Source organism: Canis aureus, chromosome 37, assembly GCF_053574225.1.
Source record: "Canis aureus isolate CA01 chromosome 37, VMU_Caureus_v.1.0, whole genome shotgun sequence".
Taxonomy (NCBI): Eukaryota; Metazoa; Chordata; class Mammalia; order Carnivora; family Canidae; genus Canis; species Canis aureus.
Genome location: NC_135647.1, coordinates 8967625 through 8987773, shown reverse-complemented (window position 1 = coordinate 8987773; position 20149 = coordinate 8967625). Strand labels below are relative to the sequence as shown.

The window sequence follows — 20149 nt, the reverse complement described above, 5'->3', positions numbered from 1 at the left end:
GATAGTCTATTAACACAGTAAATGTCCTGAGCTCTCCCTTCCTGAAATTTAAGTCTTCTTTGGTTACCCTCCAGATCATTCAGTAAAGGAATTAAACTAACATGACCTTGTGATGTCTCATCTTAGTCTATAATTGCCTCCTCTAGTTGAATGTCTACCACTTATAGGTCCCAGCATGTTAGGCACTTCATGTATGCTATTTAATTCCATGTAATTAATGTATTTAATTTAATTTTCTCAACAATTTGGAAAGATAGCATCTTCTCTGTTTTCTAGAAGGGGGAATTGAAGCTTGTAAGGTTACAGAAATAATCCAAGGTCATTTCACTAATAAGAACAGGTATTCAATGATGTCAAAATCATTTTTTTCTCCAGGATCCCATGAAATATATATATATTATATTATTTTATAAATATATATATATTTAAATAGTGTATCTGACAATAGTGTGTGTGTATGTGTATAAAATTTCAAAACTCAAGCAACTATTAGCCACTAGAAAATCAGTTTCAATCTGGCATAGTGTTTGGTGGTGTTTTAGCAGTGACAGTAACATATACAAATTGTGAGGTGAGTAGAAGATTCTAAAGCTGCCTTATTCAAAACTGTAACCACTAGCCACATGTAATTAATTTAAATTAAAATTACAGTAGAATAAATTTAACTAAAATTTAAATTTAGATTTCACTTCTTCAATCACACTTACATTTAAGTATTTAAGTACTCAATAGCCATATGTGACTAGTGGCTACTATACTGTATGTTCTCATCATCAGAGAATGATCTATTGGCCAGTGCTGTTATAGACAATTCATGACTAGTGTGTTTCCCCAAATTATTTGAAAAGAAAGTGAAAATTAGTGCTGATGTTGGTCAGCAAGGGCATTGCTAGTGACAAAGGAGATGGAGGCAGGATTTGAGCTGAAGAAAATTGGAAGTGAAAGGTTAATTTAGCTACATAGGTTATTCCAGAGTCCCCAAAAGATAGGCCTGAACTAAAAAGGAAATTATGGAAGAAAGCAAAATATTGTCCAGTTGCAAATTGAATTAGTGATACTTTTTCACAATGCCTTCAGTAATACATGTAAGAGCTTAAGTAATTTGACATAAGCTTGAGAAGATTTACTGACAACAGAGAGAAATAATGCTATAGTCAGAATTTAAAAATAAAAGTATGAGCAGAGCACCTGGGTGGCTCCATAGGTTAAGTGGCTGACTCTTGGTTTTGTCTCAGATCATGATCTCAGTGTCCTGAGATCCAGCCCCTTGTTGGGCTCTGTGCTCAGCAGGGAGTCTGCTTGAGATTCTCTCTCTCCCTCTGTCCTTCCCTCTCACTTGCACATTCTCTCTAAAATAAATAAATAAATCTTAAAAAAAATTAAAAGTATGAGCAACTGTGCCTCTTAGCAAATGGGCTCTCTTGGCTTTCTTAGAGCTGACATGGTTGAATGAAAACAATGGTTAATTCTAAGACTTATTTATAAAGAGATTCCACTCTATTGGAACCATTTTTAGTGGATTCCTACAAGAGACATAGCTAGAATTGTGAACCTTTGTCCCCTAAATTATTATAAGCCCTATTTCTTGCTCAAACTCTGATATCTTCCCTATTCTGAATCAAAATTAGAGGTGGAAGACTCCATGACTAGATAGTTGTGACCCCAATTCATCTCAGTCATGGGCTGAGATAGAAAGTTCAACCATAACTCAACTCCTGCCAACCAGTAAGTCTCAGACTCTTTTCTACTACCTTTTGCTGGCCCTCCATTTATCATGTTACTAATAAAAACAAAGCAAAAAAAAAAAAAGGTAGGTCTAGCCAATCAATATCAAGTGTTACATTGGGTCTAGTGGAAGTAGATCCTTTTCTAGTAGATTTTCATACAAATCTCACCTGTCTTAGGAATTGTGATCCCTATTTGAGAAATATTTTTCTAGATTGGTGGTTTAAAATTTTTATTCTTAACTCACCAAAAATGTAGACATTTAAAATTATCTTCAATATGTAGAAACCTGGATTTCAAATGAAACCCAAGAATTTAGCACAATTTCTTCCATAAACTGAACAATAATATTAAGATCAGATGTTTAGGAAAGATAGAAAGTATGAGATGTGTTTCACAGATTTTCATCTAAAACTATTAAAAATATATTTAACTTTTTAACTATATGAAGTTTTAAACATATGCCAAAGTAGAAGAATGAGATACTTATGTACCCACCACCCAGCTTCAACAATGATCCATGTACTTAATCTTGTTTCATCTAGAGCCCTTCCCTTTATAGTCCTACCTCTCACTGTACTCATTTGATGCAAATCTCAGACATATTTCATCAGAATTCATCTTCAAAGGATAAGGACACTTTGTTTTTTAACATCATGAGCTTCTAGTTGTGACTATAGAAAATATAGGAGAGCATATTAACAGATGCCACATGGGTATCATTGGCAAGATTCCGAATGTTGGAAACTCTACTGGATAAACACTCAGTTTTTGTTTGTATTTAAAAGAAAAAAATTGCAAAGGATAAAATAGGATTATGGATAACCTTAAATTGAGAGAGACTAAGACACACTTTGATTCTAACTAACAATTAGGAGATAATTGGGGAAATTTAAACACTACATTGATATTTGATGATAATAAGTGATATTAAAGAATTACTGCTTTCTTTTTTGTTCTTTCCTTTCTCTTTTTGTCTTAAAGCAGCTACGATAATGGTATAGTGATTATGGGAAGAATTTTTTTTAATTGTTTGCCACAAAAAACAAGAGTAAATCTTATCTAACTGGAAACTTTGGTAACTCAGAATGATTCATAACTTAGGAGTTCTGGGTAACTCCCTTCTTGTGGCAATTTTTATTTTTTGAAAAACAAAAAGAGAAAATGTTACAAAAGGGAAGTGAAATAAGATAAGTAAATCCTGAACTCAAAGGTAAACCCACTGACTCCAGATTACTTTTCAGGGGCAAAGCGCCATTGTCTTTTTCAGAATTAAATAACAAAGCAAGGAACCATTAGTCTCTAAACTCCTTTTTTTGCTTCCCTTCCCTTCCCTTGGTTTTGCCTTGCCTTGCCATGCCTTGCCTTGCCTTACCTTTCCTTTTACAAACATATCTATCAAACAATCCTGGGTTCAGCAGAACTTCTCAGCTTTTGCAATTTTTGCCTTGTTAAAAGTACAGGGACCCATTATTTTATGAATCCAGTTCATATGCTCTCCTCTGTCCCACGTGGGTGATGTAGGCCATTGGAAAAGGCACAGAGAAGACTCCTTAGACTTTCCCCCCAGCTTTTCACACCATGCCATATATTTAAATAACAGGCTGAGATGGGAAGTGATGAGTCTCTCAAGGAAATAAATACGGCACACTCATTAGAAGACTCATTAAGAATAAAGTGCAGGAAGGGGGCTCTGAGAAACAGACTCTTATTCTGGTATTTATTAGGACAAAGCACTCTTTTTAATGGGGCACCTGAAATGCTCTCTGCTGCAATCATTATTAGGCATTAGTGCTGTTACTAACTTCTTGGGATCAGCTTTGCCCTTCTCTCTGCCTTGGTAAACAGTTGACAACAATGCCCTTGTGTTCCAGGCTCCTGTGGAGAATTTGTTCTCACTTTCCCTGTCTTTGCTCAGGAGTTCTGAGCTTCTACTCTGTGAGGGCATTTAAAAATTGGACCTCTTTTCCAAGTGTGAATTGAAGGATGTAAGCACATTTTATTGCTCATCTCCTCTCCTGGATGCTTCTTCCCTTCCTCCACATCATGTACATCTCCCCTACTCTCCATTACTCCTTTTCCTTTGGGCAAAGGTTGCCAAACTTTTTCTTTAAAGAGTCAGACAGTACAGATAGTAAATATTTTAGACTTTGTGGTCCATGGGATCTCCCTCAAGACTCTGCTGTTTTAGTGCAAAAGCAGCCATATACTATACGTAAATGAATGGGTGTGGCTGTGTTCCAAGAAAACTTTATTTATAAAAACAAGCGGTGTGCCACATTTGCTCCACAGGCTGCAGTTTGCTGACCCTGGTTCTGAGATCTAAAAAAGAAGTTCCCATTGCACTTATAAGATGAAACTAGGCATGTGGTAATCCCAAACAGTTTTAACTTCGTTTATTCAATAACTCATCAACTTTCAACACCTATTAAAATTTTAATACCCATTATGTGCCAGACTCTGTGCTGGGTACAGAATATCAAAGCATCAAAACAAACAAAAAACCCCAAGTAACTCACAGTCTTGTGAATAGTCTAGCAGAAGGGCGAACAACTACACTGTGATATATTTGATGTTATAATGGACGCATAGGCATTTGAGATCACAAGGTAAGGGAATTTAAAAGCATCTCTTGAGCATTTGAGTGTCACCGCAGGCCTTCCAGAAAGGAGACCATGGGAGGGGAAGAAAGAATGATTAGAAGAAAAGGGGGCTTGGGGAGGTGGGAAAGTCTGGAGCTTCTGAGTATGATCGGAGGGCTTCTGAAGGATCCCTTTGTCCTGAAACACCATCCTCATCTACCTTCTGTAGGATCTAAAATTATACAAATGGAGATTTTATTCCTTTAGGTTGGATATTACCATCTCTGGGTAAGGCATTTTAAAATGCAAACAGTCCCAGGAAGAATGACACACTATGTCAATCATAACCTGGTTGGAAAGAGGATATAAATCTGATAGGGACTCAGGAGAACAGAGACCCCTGAAACGGACAGCAGGAGGAGGCTTTTCAGATAAGGGAAGGACTATAGAACTGGGATGTAGAGCGTAAAGGACAAAGATGAACTTGCCTACTTCTCAATATCGCCCAGGGCAGCGTGAAACGTAATAAGGTGGATGAGGACAGGGCATAAAATAGCAACTGATTCATAAACATGGGGAGGAGAAGTGTGTCTTTTTCAGACTCAATGGAATTTTTACTGCCTAACGTTTCCAGAGCCAATTTGTAAAGCTGTCTGGGAGTGTTCAGTGTGTGCAAGGCAGACACAGAAAGGGGAGGGGGACAATTAGGAGGCTAAAGATGCTTCAGACCCAGGATGGGCTGCAAGTGACAACAGAATGAGCCCCATCCCCCCCTTACTTCTGGCAGCTCTTATTCTTCTCCCAGCAAGCCCCTGCTTGCTGCTTTGTCTTCTGAATGCAAAAGGAAAGTGCCTGGGTGAATAAACAAGAGCTTTCTTTCTCAAGGAGATACAGTGCCCAGTCTCTTTGGGCTTGCTGTGTGTTCCCGTGTGATGCCCATTGATTGGGAGCTGGTGAGAGATCGGAGGGCATGGTGTGTGGGTGATGACAAAGCAGCCACTCTGGGACCACAGAATGGAACTCCTCAGGAGTCATCCTACTTCTGGTATGGTCGTGTGAACTGCAGAAAGACACTTCTGAAGCCAATTCCTGCCTGGATAAAGGCAAAAAATGAACAAACAAAGAAAAACCCCCAACACACACACACACACACACACACACACACACACACACACACACCAGAAAACTTTCAAGGATTTCTTGATTGACTCATGCATGAAATATTAACTATTCATTCGTGCGTTCAGCATTTATTGCAGACCTACTTTGCGTGAAGGTTCTGATCAGGTGCCCGGGAGATTCAAAGGCACATGCATGAATGATTAGAACACAAGAGAGGTACGTGGGGGGGGAGAGAGAAGTTATTATCTGAATATAAAGGAAGGAAATAGAATGTCTTCCATTCCTCAGCTGTGGAAGCAACCCGAGACTGTAAAGTTTTGAAAGAGTTTATATAATAATCCAGTGTGTCCATCAGGTGACATGGGGGACATCATACAGGGAACAGTGTGAACAAGCCCTGATTGGAACTTGGAATGTAAGGTACTAAAGGACCGTGAAACCACAGCCTGCTACATAATTTGCCTGGCCCGGTACAAAATGAAAAGGCAGGACTTCTTGTTCAAAAATCAGGAAAAAGCGTGCCCTTACTTCATACTAAATACTAAAAATGTGGACATGTTTCTTTCTTCCATGTTCTCTTTCTTGTCCTGTCTTTGTTTCAATGTCCTGTTCCTGGGGTCCAGGGATACCAGCTGGGTGACTATACTCCTCACAGACACCTAGGGTCCTGTCCCATGGCTCAGCGTGTGAACACATGGCCCCTGCCGGGTACCTGGTTGTACCAGCCACCTGACTGATGCATGCTGCTCCAGCTGGGTCCCGTAGGCCAGCCGCCCTGTGCATTTGCAATCTCAAAGGATTGCAGCTGCTGTGCTGGAACATACTCAGTACCTGGATGGAGTTAAATGAGAAGTTGGGTGAGGGCCAGGAGGAAAAATCTGGGTGGGACCCTGGGTGTCAGGAAATGGGAGTGGCAGTGGCCACTGGTCAGAAACAGGAAAGCAAGACAAGTTGGCACCAAGAGGCAGGAGAGTAGGTAGGTGGCAGGGAATCTTTTTCCTGGAGGCAGCATAAGGAGGGACTATCTATGAGGGGAGGCTTCAAGCTGTGGGACATGTTTTAGTGTCCTACTGGGCTTCAGTTACAAAACACAGATTCAAAATTAACATTATCAAGAGTTTCAAGATGATGACTGCAGAGCATTACACACCAAGTGTGACCCTTCCTAGTGCGGGGGGCTCTGTATGACTGCCCTGGTGTCTCCCTACTGACTGGTTGAAACCTACTCCATTGTACTGTGTCCAGCCTGGCAAAGAGATGAGTTGAAGAGGGTGGTGTTTGCAAGGAACCTAGAAAGAAAGGCAGTTAGAAAATAAACATGGGCAGTGTTTCCCAGCACTGATCAGAGGACAGTGAGGTTGATATTTAGGACACTAAAGGGATGGGATCAGTCATGGGCAAGTGTTTTTCTTTCTCCTTCACCAAGACCTGGGTGAGGTGGTCCTCCCTCAGATTACACACACGTTTTAGAAGAAATTGCTAATTGTTTTTAAATATCCATTCTCTTTTTCCCATATAGTTACAGTACTTTTTTGCTGCCACATATGGTCATCTAGAATAAAGGTGACATTTTCTCAGCTCCTGTGCATGCAACCCCATGGGACCATGTGACTAAGTGGTGGTCATCGGGAGGTGAATGAGAATGTTCATATAGCAGCTTCCAGGCACATTCCTTAAAGCAGAGCCATGCATGCTGTTCATGTCCTCTGTTCTCCTTCCCATCTTCCTGTATGTGGCCCGGGCTATGGTGGACCAACAACTTCTTAGACCAGGAAAACACAGACCACCCAGGATAGTGGGGGGATGTGTTGAAAGAGCTGGAGTCCCAGGACTTCATGGGGCAGAGCTTCTGGTCAGACCTTGAACTACCTATCCTGTGACAGTATACATTTTAAGTGGGAGAGAAAATAAATTATCTTGTGTAGCCTTCATACTAGGTTTCTTTTTTAAAAATATTTTATTTATTCATGAGAGACGAGAGAGAGAGAGAGAGGCAGAGACACAGGCAGAGGGAGAAGCAGGCTCTATACAGGGAGCCCGACATGGGACTCAATCCCAGGTCTCCAGGATCACACCCTGGGCTGAAGGCAGCGCTAAACCGCTGAGCCACCCAGGCTGCCCCATATTAGGTTTCTTATAGCTGAACCTAATCCCAACCAATGTGCCAAGCAAATTCACCTGGCTTTGCACAAGCTCTGGAGAAAGTACACCTATTATAAGTTAACGAGTAGCACTGGAGTTTACATGTGATATATCTTATATGAATTTTGCCAGCCTGAATTAGCATTTCTAGGTCAATCAACTCGGATAAAATGTCATTTCTAGGTCTGAAAAGCAGAGGCCTATATCATGGATCTTTGTCAAACTCCACAGCGATGTCTTCATCCCACCAAACAGAGTTATGTGGTCAGCTAGCACTTTGGTTTTCTGGCATATATGAGTACATGCAGGTACAATAGACATAATATAGCCCCAGTGCTCTGAAAATGCAGGAAAGGGAGACACCATTGCAGCTGGTTCTTTTGAGATAAGCAGAATTAAGGGAAACAGAATATAGAGAAACATGTAGAACTGCTATATGATGAGCAAAGTTAGGTTTTATCGGACAAATATTCATTCAATACCTACTATGTATCATGCTTTGTGCTAGAAGCTTGGGGAATATCAATGAGCAAAACAAAGATCTTTGACCCCATGGAGGTCAGAGGCTGGTGGGAGAGACAATCAGTAGAGATAAAATGTGATGCATAATTAGCAAACATAATATAAAGGAGATAAGGACTGTTTTTTTAATTTTTTAAGATTTTATTTATTTATTTTTGAGAAGATATAGAGAAAGAGGCAAAGACATAAGCAGAGGGAGAAGCAGGCTCCTTAAAGGGAGCCCGAGGCAGAACTCGATCCCAGGACTCCAGGATCATTCTCTGAGCCAAAGGCAGATGCTCAATCACTGAGCCACCCAGGCATCCAGGACTATGTTGGAAAGAAAGAAAGAAGAAGAAAGAAAGAAAGAAAGAAAGAGAAAGAAAGAAAGAAAGAAAGAAAGAAAGAAAGAAAGAAAGAAAGAAAGGAAGGAAGGAAGGAAGGAAGGGAAAGAAAGAAAGAAAGAAAGAAAGAAAGAAAGAAAGAAAGAAAGAAAAGAGAAAAGAAAAGAAAAGAAAAGAAAAAAGAAAAGAAAAGAAAAGAAAGAAAAGAAAAGAAAAGAAAAGAAAAAGGAATAAAGGAAAGAAAGAAAATAGAGTAGGAGGAAGTAGAGTAGGTGAGGACCCAGAGTCTCTCTTCTGGCCAGTGCAAACACACCCCCAGCTGGCTGCGCCCTTCTCAAGAGCCCCGTCTGGCAGCCAGTGCAGCTGCCTTGCACAGATACACCTAGGAGCAGGTGAGAAGGCTGGGATCTAGAGCACAATGCAGGGAGCATAGGTAGGAGAACAGAGTCCATCTATCATAACTGGCAGGAACATACAATATGAAGATAGGCATGCTGGTTAGGTCCAGCAGTTCCAGTTGCTTCACTGATCTCTAACGAAGGAGGGGCAACATCACCCTCCTAGAGAGGGAAGAGAGGATGATATATGGGAGACTGAGAATGAGGAAGTGGTCTGAAGTAGTCCAGTTAGAGGGTGACCAAGTGAATGGATCAGGCCATATTCTGTGCTAGCGTGGTTGCATGGATGCTCACCTGAGGTTCATGATCATGAATTCACATCAGGATGGTGGATGTGGTCCACCACAGGACGTCAGCATGCCTGGGCAGAGGGTACCATTTCTCAACGTGAGTGTGATGCAGTGAGCGTGGATGAGGGCATGCAGGGTGTGTGCAAGGAACTGATGATGAGATGTGGCTAAGGAATTTAAATGGAATAAGGAAGTAAGTGAAGATAGCAAGAGGGGAGTGGGTGAAGGGGATGGGAAAATCAGATAATAAAAAGGGGTGACTAGCAAGACTAAGGATGAGACAGTGAAGAGGTCAATGGTTGCCAAGGATCTGGGTTGAGGGAGGAAGGGATGAATACAGGGGATTGAAACTCTTCACTTTGATATAGCAATGGTGGATACATGACACTATATATTTGTTAAAACCCTAGAATGTGCATCCCCCAAAGTGAACTCTAATGAAACTATGGATTTTGGTTAATAATAATGCCTTAATATTGGTTCATCAATTACAACAGACCACAATTATGCGAGGTATTAATAACAGCAAAACTTGGGTGGTGGGATGGGCTGTGTGTAAGTGGCTGTATAGGAACTCTGCAATTTTTACTCCATTTTCTTCTCTAAATCTATAGTGCTTTAAGAAAAAAAGCTACTAATCTCTCCTCTCCTATGCTCCTCTGTTTTGTTTCTTAAAATCCACATATGAATGAGATCATATGATAATTGTCTTTCTCTGATTGACTTATTTTGCTTAGCATAATATCTTCTAGTTCCGTCCACGTCATTGTAAATGGCAAGATTTCATTTTTTTTTTTTTGATGGCTAAGTAGAGGAAAAAATAAAACGAGACAAAAATCAGAGAGGGAGACAAACTATAAGAGACTCTTAATCATAGGAAATAAACAGGGTTGCTGGAGGGGAGGAGAGTGGGGGACGGGATAACTGGGTGATGTGCATTAAGGAGGGCACGTGATGGAATGAACACTAGATATTATGACTGATGAATCACTGACCTCTACCTCTACCTCTGAAACCAATGATATATGTTAATTAACTGAATTTAAATAAAATAGAAAAATGTAAAAAATGAAAGGATAAAAAAACTATTAATTTTTTAAATGTTAAGACTTAACATAATTCTCCATGAGACTAGTTTTTTTTTTTTTTTTTTTAAGCAATTTTCTTCATCTCCTGAAGAAAGAAAACAGTGTTAGGCTTCTATTTAGATAATCAGTATTAGTTAAACACAATTATGTTAAATCCAAAGTCACTTCCTCTAGATCAAAAAATGAAGAGTCATAAAGTAGACAATACATAAGTTAAAAAAGAAGCATTTTTTAAAAATTTACTTTTGGGGTTACAAAGGTCACACAATTTATTGGTACCCAAATTGGAAAAACAATATAATTTTATTCAGGAATAGCAAGGGAGGCAATGATCTTGAAAGAGGAAGCTATGCTTATGCTAGAGGAGAAGCACTTTGACACCTTCCCCACCACCCCTCTCTTGTGAGACCAGGAGAAGGAGGTAGGAGAATGGTGAGCCCATCTATTACAACTGTTAGGAACGTAAAGTATGAAGATATGCACACTGGTTAGGAGCAGCAGTTCTAATTGCTCTATCCAAGCGCCGGCTAGCTCAGTCGGTAGAGCATGAGACTCTTAATTGCTCTATCCATAAGATAGAGACATGGATCATAATAATTTTTCTTACATTTAGAAGGTCTACCAGAGTCATGTGATTATCGAATTCCACAGTTCCTTGGTGAGTAGCATACATAGCAGTTTTGACGAACACTATATGTGCTTTTTCCCTTTTTGAGAAATTAAAGGTGAGCTTGTTTTACATGTACAGTGAGGCTGGTTTAAACATCTTGCATAACAAGGGCTCTCAGTGCTACATTCTGTGAAACTCTTACCTCACTTTAAATGAAAAAGCCAAGGTACGGTCATAGTAGCAAATGGACTAACATAAATAGACTACAAATTAGGCGCTTGGGTGGCTTGTCCTTAAGCATCTGACTGGTGATTTCAGTGCAGGTCATAATCTCAGGGTCATAAAATGGAGCCCTGAGTCAGGCTCCAGGCTCAGTGGGGAGTCGGCTTGAGATTTTCTCTCTCCCTCTCCCTCTGCATGTGCTCTCTATAATAGATAAATAAATAAACAAACAAACAAATAAATAAAATCTTTAAAAATAAATGGATAAATAGACTTTAAATGGACTTTATATAGGAAACAATTGCAAACGTGGTCCTTAAGTGGCCAAAGTACATTAAAAGTATATTGAATGAAGTTACTCTAACTGATTAGTTTTAGGTATAATTAACTTGTTCTTTCATAAAACTGTTAGAAAATATTTTCTCGAGCATTTGGCCATTGATTAAGAAATCATTGTATTTCAAAAATTAAATGGAGGAGATGATAAATAAATTAATAGTGACATTAGATGCATATTAAGTTATCTCTGCTGTCCACACATGCAGGCACATTAGCACAGACTCATCATTCAATTAATTGCCTTTTGCTACAGTGAGCCTCTAATCTCGGAAATGCAACGATCATACACATAGAAAACCAGATAAGCGATTTGGGTCACATTTTAGAAATAAGAAATCAGGTTTTCACTACCAATGCATATGGGATCTCTCTTTGAGTGACCAGTAGATTGTTTTTTTATTAAATACTTTCAACTCTTGCCATGTATTCATGTATTCTGAAGGAACACAGCAATGAGGCCAAAAAAAAAAAAAACATATTTACCAGAGAGAATTTTATTCCTTGTTTGTTTCTTTTAGATTAAAAATCCATTGGGATGAAGGAAGAGACAAAAGATCACCAATTCAGTCTTGCTAAGATTGGGTCTAGGTTTCTTACATGCTTTAGAATGGGAATTTGTCCAATTTCCTTTGTGATGTGGTATTTCAGGACATAGCCCAAAGTCTATTAATCCTTATGTATGTCTCATCTCAGTTCCCCCTGCTATTTAGCTCATCTATTCTTTTCTGATTATTAGAGGTAGAGGGTAGGCTTGCACCAATCTCTAAGTGAGAATCTTGATGTATTTGAAGATTTGTTATTAATTCCCTATTCACTTTTCTTCTTCTGGTCCAATAACTCTTACTTTTTACTGTTGGTTTTGAAAATTTTAATCGTTTTCATGGCTTGCTTTATGTTGGCTGTCTGGCTTCTGTGTCTTTATTGTGACATTTAAAATTAGACTTGAGTTTAGTGGAATGCTAAAAATCTAGTTTCAATGTACTTTAGATATTTTTAAACAACAGAACAACACTGGTTAGGGTAGATATCATTCTAATGGCTTCCAAACCCCCGCTTTGCTGTGGTGCTATTTTTTTCAATCATTGACAATTCCTCATATTTCATTTTTTGTCTTCTATTTTTATGTGTATTTATTCCAAAATTACTAAAAGACACTCAGAACCATTGCTTTTGGAAAATCACATATAATGCAAACAGCTCTAGAATTGTGAAATTTAGTGGACAAGCTCCTTCTTTCAACGTTATATCTTTGCAGAAAATATGAAAGCGAGTCCCAAAACTTTATTTGTAATGGCATCTTTACAGCATGTTGGAAGCAATTATAGAAATGCAGATGCATCTTTTTTGTCACATTCATTCAGTCAACAAATAATAATATTTTTTAAGCAGCAATGCCTTGTTTTTATCAACAAATAATTATTAAGTGCATCTTATGTATCAAGCAGAGATCAAGACAGACACTGTCCCTTTATCAGATGGCTTTCTCAGAAGTGTACTGGAAAATCTTCCTACAATTTTGGTCATATTCCAGATTTAAAAGATCACAATGTAAAGAGAAGCTTGGTGACTCTTTTGGTAAGGGGAAGACTCCCCTTTTAAAGTGATGTGTATGAACTAGTTTTTATAAAATTAATCTTGTTTCCAGCTAGACAGAGAGCACAGGGTGTCAGGACACAGTGTCTTAGATTTTCATTTACAGGTTCTAGAGGTCTTTCAGGCACAGAATTGCTGTTGATCACACACTATAACTTGCAGGACAGTAGACTTTAGTGTCATGTGTATAAATCTAGTGGAAGCTGTGGGTCTCATTGCAGAAAAAAAAAACACAAAAAATGCAAAAAAAAATGCACTTAGGATCTCAGAAGCACCTGTACTCCCTAAAACCCATTTATGGACTCTAGGGTAAAGATTACTGACAACTCAAAGTCTTTATACTTAATCCATGTTCCCATGATGCCAATGGAAGGTTGGGGGCTGCTAATAGTCCAAAATAAGGCTTCAAGGGCGAGTATGGGATTTCTGTAATAAGGGGAGATAAATAACCTCACAGAAATAAAGGAAATCCATTTTATCTTCCTTCACCCATTAAATGGTAAGATGGGAGAATGAATGAGGACCAGAATGGGGCCCAGGAGAATGTGTCACACAGCTGGATATTCCATCTTGTTTCTTTTTTTTTTTTTTTTTTTATTGGTGTTCAATTTACTAACATACAGAATAACACCCAGTGCCCGTCACCCATTCACTCCCACCCCCCGCCCTCCTCCCCTTCTACCACCCCTAGTTCGTTTCCCAGAGTTAGCAGTCTTTATGTTCTGTCTCCCTTTCTGATATTTCCCACACATTTCTTCTCCCTTCCCTTATTTTCCCTTTTCCATCTTGTTTCTAATCAAAGTTTGGAGCTAGAGGGACTTTGAGGTTAATATATTAATTCTAACTGGGCATCAGGTCTTCCATTCATTGATCAGATATTCACTGAGTGGCTACAAGGTGCCAACGCTTGGGAATACCTAGTATCTGGTCTCATAGAGCTCGTGTATCCACACTTGTAACTCACTGGGGTAGTGGCGGAAGAAAGCTGCTTAGAAGCACCATTGGGCCTGATCTTGGACAGCTGTGGCATGACCAGCAGAAATACTCAATAAGTATTGGCTGGTTGATTAGTCTATTACTTCCCCTGGCGAGTTAGTTTTGTTGCAGAATCAGAGAACAGCTGGGGTTAATAAAAGAAAAGTTTAGTTTTGAGAGGGGCACAAAGCTACATATACTAATTATAATAAAATATTAAAAATCTACTTAGGGTAACATAGTTATGAACATGAAGTGCATACTAATGTGAGATTCATTTTGATGTAAAGCGTTTTCAAAATCAGCTATCTATCCTCAGAGTGGCCAAAATAGCAGTCCAGAGACGGACAAGGAGCATTTCAAATTCAGCAGTATGCTCTCTTATTGGCCCAGGGATGGCAATAACACAAGGAGCAGCTGGTAAGAATCTGAGTCTATTCTGACTAGATCATGCTGCCTGAGAGTCTAATTTTGCTTTAAAAATGGTCTAATTTTGCTCACAGTGGAAAAAGTGGTATATTCCTTTAGTGTCAACAGACCAGATTGCATCTCCAGTTTGTTTGATGGGGGAACTTGGTTCGGTTCCCAGATATGGCTCTCCTTCATGGATCATTGAATTACGCTAAGTGTTTTGAACAAAGTCAATTTCAATACATGCTGCTTTCTACCCAAACCTTGGAATTTCTCTTCATACCAAAGTTCCAAGAGCTCGTGTTTGTAGGAAGAGAATATCCTGCCAGTACAAGTCACTTCAGCTTTAGTTGTCAGCTTCTTCAGCCTGAATAGGTAAACCCGAAGTACCCTTCAGGATTTAACAGTTGAGTATTTTTATGGGGAGTCGTAGATGCTTCAATATTCTGAAATTTATGCAAAGGTATGTGTGCAATTGATGCACAAACCAGGGCTTAAAAATATTAGGCTCTTTCTGTCCAAAAATATCCCCAATTTGGGTATTTTGTGTTTTTCGCTTTCAATGAAGGGACTTCTGATATTTTCTTGTTTATGTTCCTTTTTTTCTTCAGGAAAAAGCAATATGCGAAAGAGCTTATTACTTCATCAGTATTTTTTTTTCTTTGATGGTATTTCCAACGGAGGGCCCATTACCTATTTCTAATTCACTTAGTTTCAAACTCTCTGGTCCTAAGTAATGAGCCATGAAGGAGACGGGGTTGGAGAGTGACTTGGGGAAGGATTTGCAGCCTCATGGGGAGGTGGGCGGGGCTGGGTCCCTCTCTGAATAAGAAGCCCTTTCCTCCCAGCATGTGTTCCCTCACACAACTGCCTGTAGCAATGACAAATCCAGGAACTTTGCTCCAAGCAGACCGTGTTCCACTGAAAACCCAAGTTTCCTAAAAATGAACCCGGAAAACTTTGCAGATGATATATCTGTCCCTGTAATACATAGCCTGGGATTGTGAGGCTGCAGGAGGAGGATGGGGAGGATTGATGAGCAGCTCTATTTATGTTCTACTGATGGGCTAATCTCACACACACCTGGATGTGATCTGAGTTCTTGCCCACACAAAGGGATCTTGGCGTTGGCTCTGGTGCTAACAAGTACAAACTGAGCTCAGACTTCAGTCTAGCTGGAATGTGCAGGTGTCCTACCTGGATTCTCATGGAGAACCAGCTGGGATCTCCCCAAGTTGGCAACCAGTCTTATGTGGGTGGGATGGGGAGCATGGTAGGAAAGGGATGATAATTTGGAAAGGGAGCCCCATGGGAGAATTTTAAGGAACAGAGCATTCCACTTTTCTTTTCCTATTTTTTTCCTTATATCCCATCTGGTCTCTAGATTTCTGGTCCTTTCACTCTTCTCTTTAATTTTTAAGAGTCCATGAAATTGTGGCACTTAACTTTATTGTGTAATGAATGAAGGTTTTCAAAGAATGAGCTATTTGCTTCACTTGGTGTCATCCAAAATGGGTGGTTTCTTCTATGTAATACCTGGAGGTAGGATTTTGCTCAATCCTGTTTCTGAAATCCATTGTATATTTTTAGGCTTCTTTTTGGAATTTCTAGTTGGACAGGACACACACAGGGGGAGAAAGCCTGCAAACCAGCCTTAATGCTGGTGGAAAGGCTTTGGCATGTGATAAAAAGCCTACCTCATCGTGCTCACTTTGCTGTGCTGGCTGTTCTCTGATGACTTCTTTGGATTGAATAAAGCCAGCTACAGAAGTGGGTGAAGCTATCCCTCACACTGACATTTAATTTACCTAGGAGTACAATAATCTGAGAAAGCATCAAATACTTGAAAATTTTGCTTCAGTGAGCAGAAGCTAAGTGTTTATACCATATTGAAAAGTGATAGTTTTCTTCAGAATTTAAAGTATAAAAACAGGGGCGGGGGGTGACAGGTTCATGGTTTTAAAGCAAAAGGAAAGAACAAAACTTTTGTTCGGCATATTCACAATTCTGACGTTGGAGAAAACTCTGGAATTTTGCTCACCATGATATTATTTTATCAGCTATAGTTTGATAGAATGAGGTCAGTGGGGCCTAGGAAAAGGATGTGGTTGTAAAGCCTTAAAAAGGAAGGATATTTTTAAGTGTGTTACAGAGAAGGAAGCAGCTGGACTTAATAACTAACACTATGTGGGAGGTGAAAGTATGTTGAATCTTGTACAGAAGTTTGATGATCAGAGAAAGGGCAGGCAATGTTGCTGTCCAAGTCAAAATAACCCTCTATAATTAGCTCCACCTGTGCTAAAAAATTATGCTCATATACTCTTCCCAATTTATTGAAATTTATGACCATGCAATATGTTATGTGAGTAATAGTCACTACTGAACCAATATGCAGTTCTCTACTGACAAAACTGGGGTTTATATTTTATTCATGTTTGTGCTCTCAGTAACTAACATGATGCCTGACATCTAGATGATGTTCAAATGCTGAACACATGGAGAAAATGGCAAATCTGTGGCCTGCTTAAATTCTGATTTTCCTTTAAAACATATCTGGCTAGGCTCAATTATTTGTTTGCTTTAATGAGTTGGATGATTAATTTTGTTTATCGAAATCTGGCACTGTATGTCATATTTCTTTGCAATGCATCAATAGCCAGGCATTTAGAAATTAATATCTGTTTCAGATTAGCTTACAAGGTAGTCATGATGAGAACTGGAATGTTTTGGTGAAATGACCAGATATTCAGTATGCCAAAGCAGGGACCGCAGCCAATCCTACCTCTCCTTACCTTTTGTTTCTTGACCACATGATAATTTAGGATCATGTTGCCGGATGATATGAGCAGGCGTTTCAGCCACCACTCCACTGCATATGCCTTCCTCTCCTATTGAAAGCCTTTCCGTATTTCCTGGATTTCTGGAAGTGGCATATACTAGACCATCTCATATGCCATTCCCATCTCTTCTGAAGGTAAGTAACTACATGTCTTGCAACAGCTTGGAATATCTCTAAAGGAGCCCAAATCTATGTCACATACAAATAGACTGGCTGCATAACTATCCTCCAAATCAGGAATGTTAGCCTCTCTGTGTGTGAGTTGTACAATTCAGTAGCCATGACTTCCCGTCTCTTAGATAACTCAAATTCTGGCTAAGAAATTAATCTACTTAAGATGTGAGGCATCTAATGTAAAGAATCCTAGAACTGGGCTAGACATATGGTTTCAAGGGATTGTTAGCCCTAATCTACTAAAACAGTGTGACAAAGAGGTTAAGATCGAGGTCTTTGGAATCAGACAAACCAGGGTTGATCTTCAACCCTGTCACTACATAGCTGTTGGATCTTGGACAAGTTACTTAAGCTCTTTACATTTCAGTTTGCTCGTGTGTAAAGAGAGAATAATATCAATTTACTAACATCGTTGTAAGGATTAAATGAGGTAATGCTTATGAAGCACTTAGCAGAGCATATGGAATATAGTCATCAATAAAAATTATACAACATCATCATCACTATCACTGTTTTACCAGGACATGAACCTATGAGAATTCCTAATAGCACCCTGGTAGCCTGACTCTGAATTTACAAAGTGAAAGCGTTTCTTGGAGATGGAAAAGCATAAGGGCTGCCTGGGATGGAAGGGTTATCTTGGGTTTCCTACAGTTGCCATCACAAACACCAAAAGAAGCCACTTGCTGAGCAGAACTTTCCATTGTGGGGGAAGGGCACCTAATGGCTACTCTACTATGGTTATTTTCCTAGGGCATGGAGTCTGCAATTTACAGAATCATGCACATGAACCACTCCAACAGCAAAGAAGCCCCATGTGGGCATCATCTATAAATTGAACCAAAGAAGTAACCATGTAATCAGTTTGTGAAATGACCAACCCATTTCAAGAACTAAAATAAAATTTATTCATAAGCATAACTTAAGCCTATCAACTATTTACTGTGTCCAGATCAATTTGCAGCTACAGAATCTGTGGACAATAATAATTTCTGGAAGAACAGAGAGAAGAAAAAAACAAAACAAAGCAAAAAACCTTGAGAAGGCCTTATATAAATAAGAAAACCTTAAAAATGAGAATGTTCTGAAAGTGTTTTAGTCAATGTCTTTATGCAAACTGCACTAATTAATCTCATACAAACATGGATATTTTTGTAAAGCATAAGCCCAAGTGCCATTTTATGACCATGTAATTTACAAGTCCTCAAATTACATTAAAATCACCACACACAGTGTTTACAGTTTAATTACATGGTTATTTACCATTCCCAATCAAGTGTTATTCATTCAGTACCTCTTTGCCTGATCTTACCTAAAAAAGAAAACACTTTTATGCTGAATTTGAGTGGTAAACATTCAAACATGCCAATACTTAAAGGCAACAAAGATGTAATTTGGAGTAAACAAACTCCATTGACAGATTTCAGAGAACTTCTGGGGGGAAAGAGAATGGAAAGAGATCAACATTTTACTAAAATAGTATTTCTCTGGTTGTTTGAGTTCTACCGAAAAAGAAAAGAAACCAATCACTATTCGCTGCCCATTCTTTATGTAAAAAAGCCAACTGGGTCTATTATCCCTATTTTGCATTATAAGGAAGGATATAGTTCTTCAGTCAAGAAGTGTTTCTTGAGTACCATATGTGTTCTGGATCCTGTGATAAGTATGAAAAATAAGGCATGGCCCCTGGATGAACTCAGGCTAGATATCTACTAGTACATTATAGACATTTCAACATGTGAATATATTTACTTCTGGTTTTCTCTTTATCATTTACCAATACCATTTTGAAATGACAAAATCTCAGTCCCACCATGGACTATCTGTCTTCAGGCAATTGCATAACCTTTCTGAACCTTAATCTTTTCATCTGTAGAGCATGGCAGTGGGGAATATAATAATAATAATGCCAGTTTTCCCTCCACGATAGTGTGATTATAAAGATGAGTAAGTCTGAAAACACTTGCGGATTATTTCTTTAGGATCTGCCCCTGCAGCTAATTCTCCAAACCCAGTCCAACTGAGTCCTTGTTTGCTTCCCTGTGTTGCCTCAGAGTTTATGACGCCTCACACCCATTGTGGTAGTAGATATTTATATCAGGACACAGTTATTTGGTGAATTAACTGGGATGACCCTTAAATTTCTAAGACATAATTTGGGAACTCAAATTTTAACAGAAGTGGTCCTCATTGGGATATCCTTGGGCCACCTTGCCTCAGCATTACCAGAAGGGCTTCTAAAATTACCTATTTGTTGGTAATTTGTTCCACTCCAAACTTAATGAAAGTCTTTAGTAGTGGAGTCCAACCACACAGCTGTCTTTTAAATAAGTTCCTCTGAGAATTTTAAGCACACTAAAAATCCAGAAATCACTGTATTTACTAGGATCGTTTGCAGATACTTCAGTTCCCTTCTTTGGGGAACATGATAGAATTCCCATTTCTCTGACCACTTGGAATTAGGTGAGCATGTGACGCTTATTTGGGCCAGGGGGATATGGATGTACATGGCAAGTCATGTGACATGAAATGGAAGTCACTTATCTGAGGCCACTTTGTATTTCTCATAATTAAACCATTTTATTCCTCTTTCCCATTGATTAGAAACAACGTATGACTAGTTTCCCCAAACATGATTTAATGGTGGTGGCAAAAAGCATTAACAAACATCAGACTGTAAATCAATCCACCCCAATCATTATGACATCTTTCTTGATGGAGCAAACCCTGAAATGGCAGGGTTGTTAACAAGATGTTTTTCTCTTTCCTTCAGATCTTCAATATAGAAGACACA

General features: G+C 39.1%; 1 long non-coding RNA gene across 1 annotated transcript in view; it reads left to right on the top strand.

Annotated features, from left to right (window-relative positions):
* The window catches only part of LOC144306807 (uncharacterized), an 83756-nt gene extending 65494 nt beyond the window's left edge, over positions 1–18262 (top strand). Inside the window, exons 2-3 of the long non-coding RNA XR_013373903.1 lie at positions 17165–17316; positions 18109–18262. This is a non-coding gene — a long non-coding RNA (uncharacterized LOC144306807). The remainder of the gene's footprint in view (positions 1–17164; positions 17317–18108) is intronic.
* The last annotated feature ends 1887 nt before the right edge of the window (positions 18263–20149 follow it).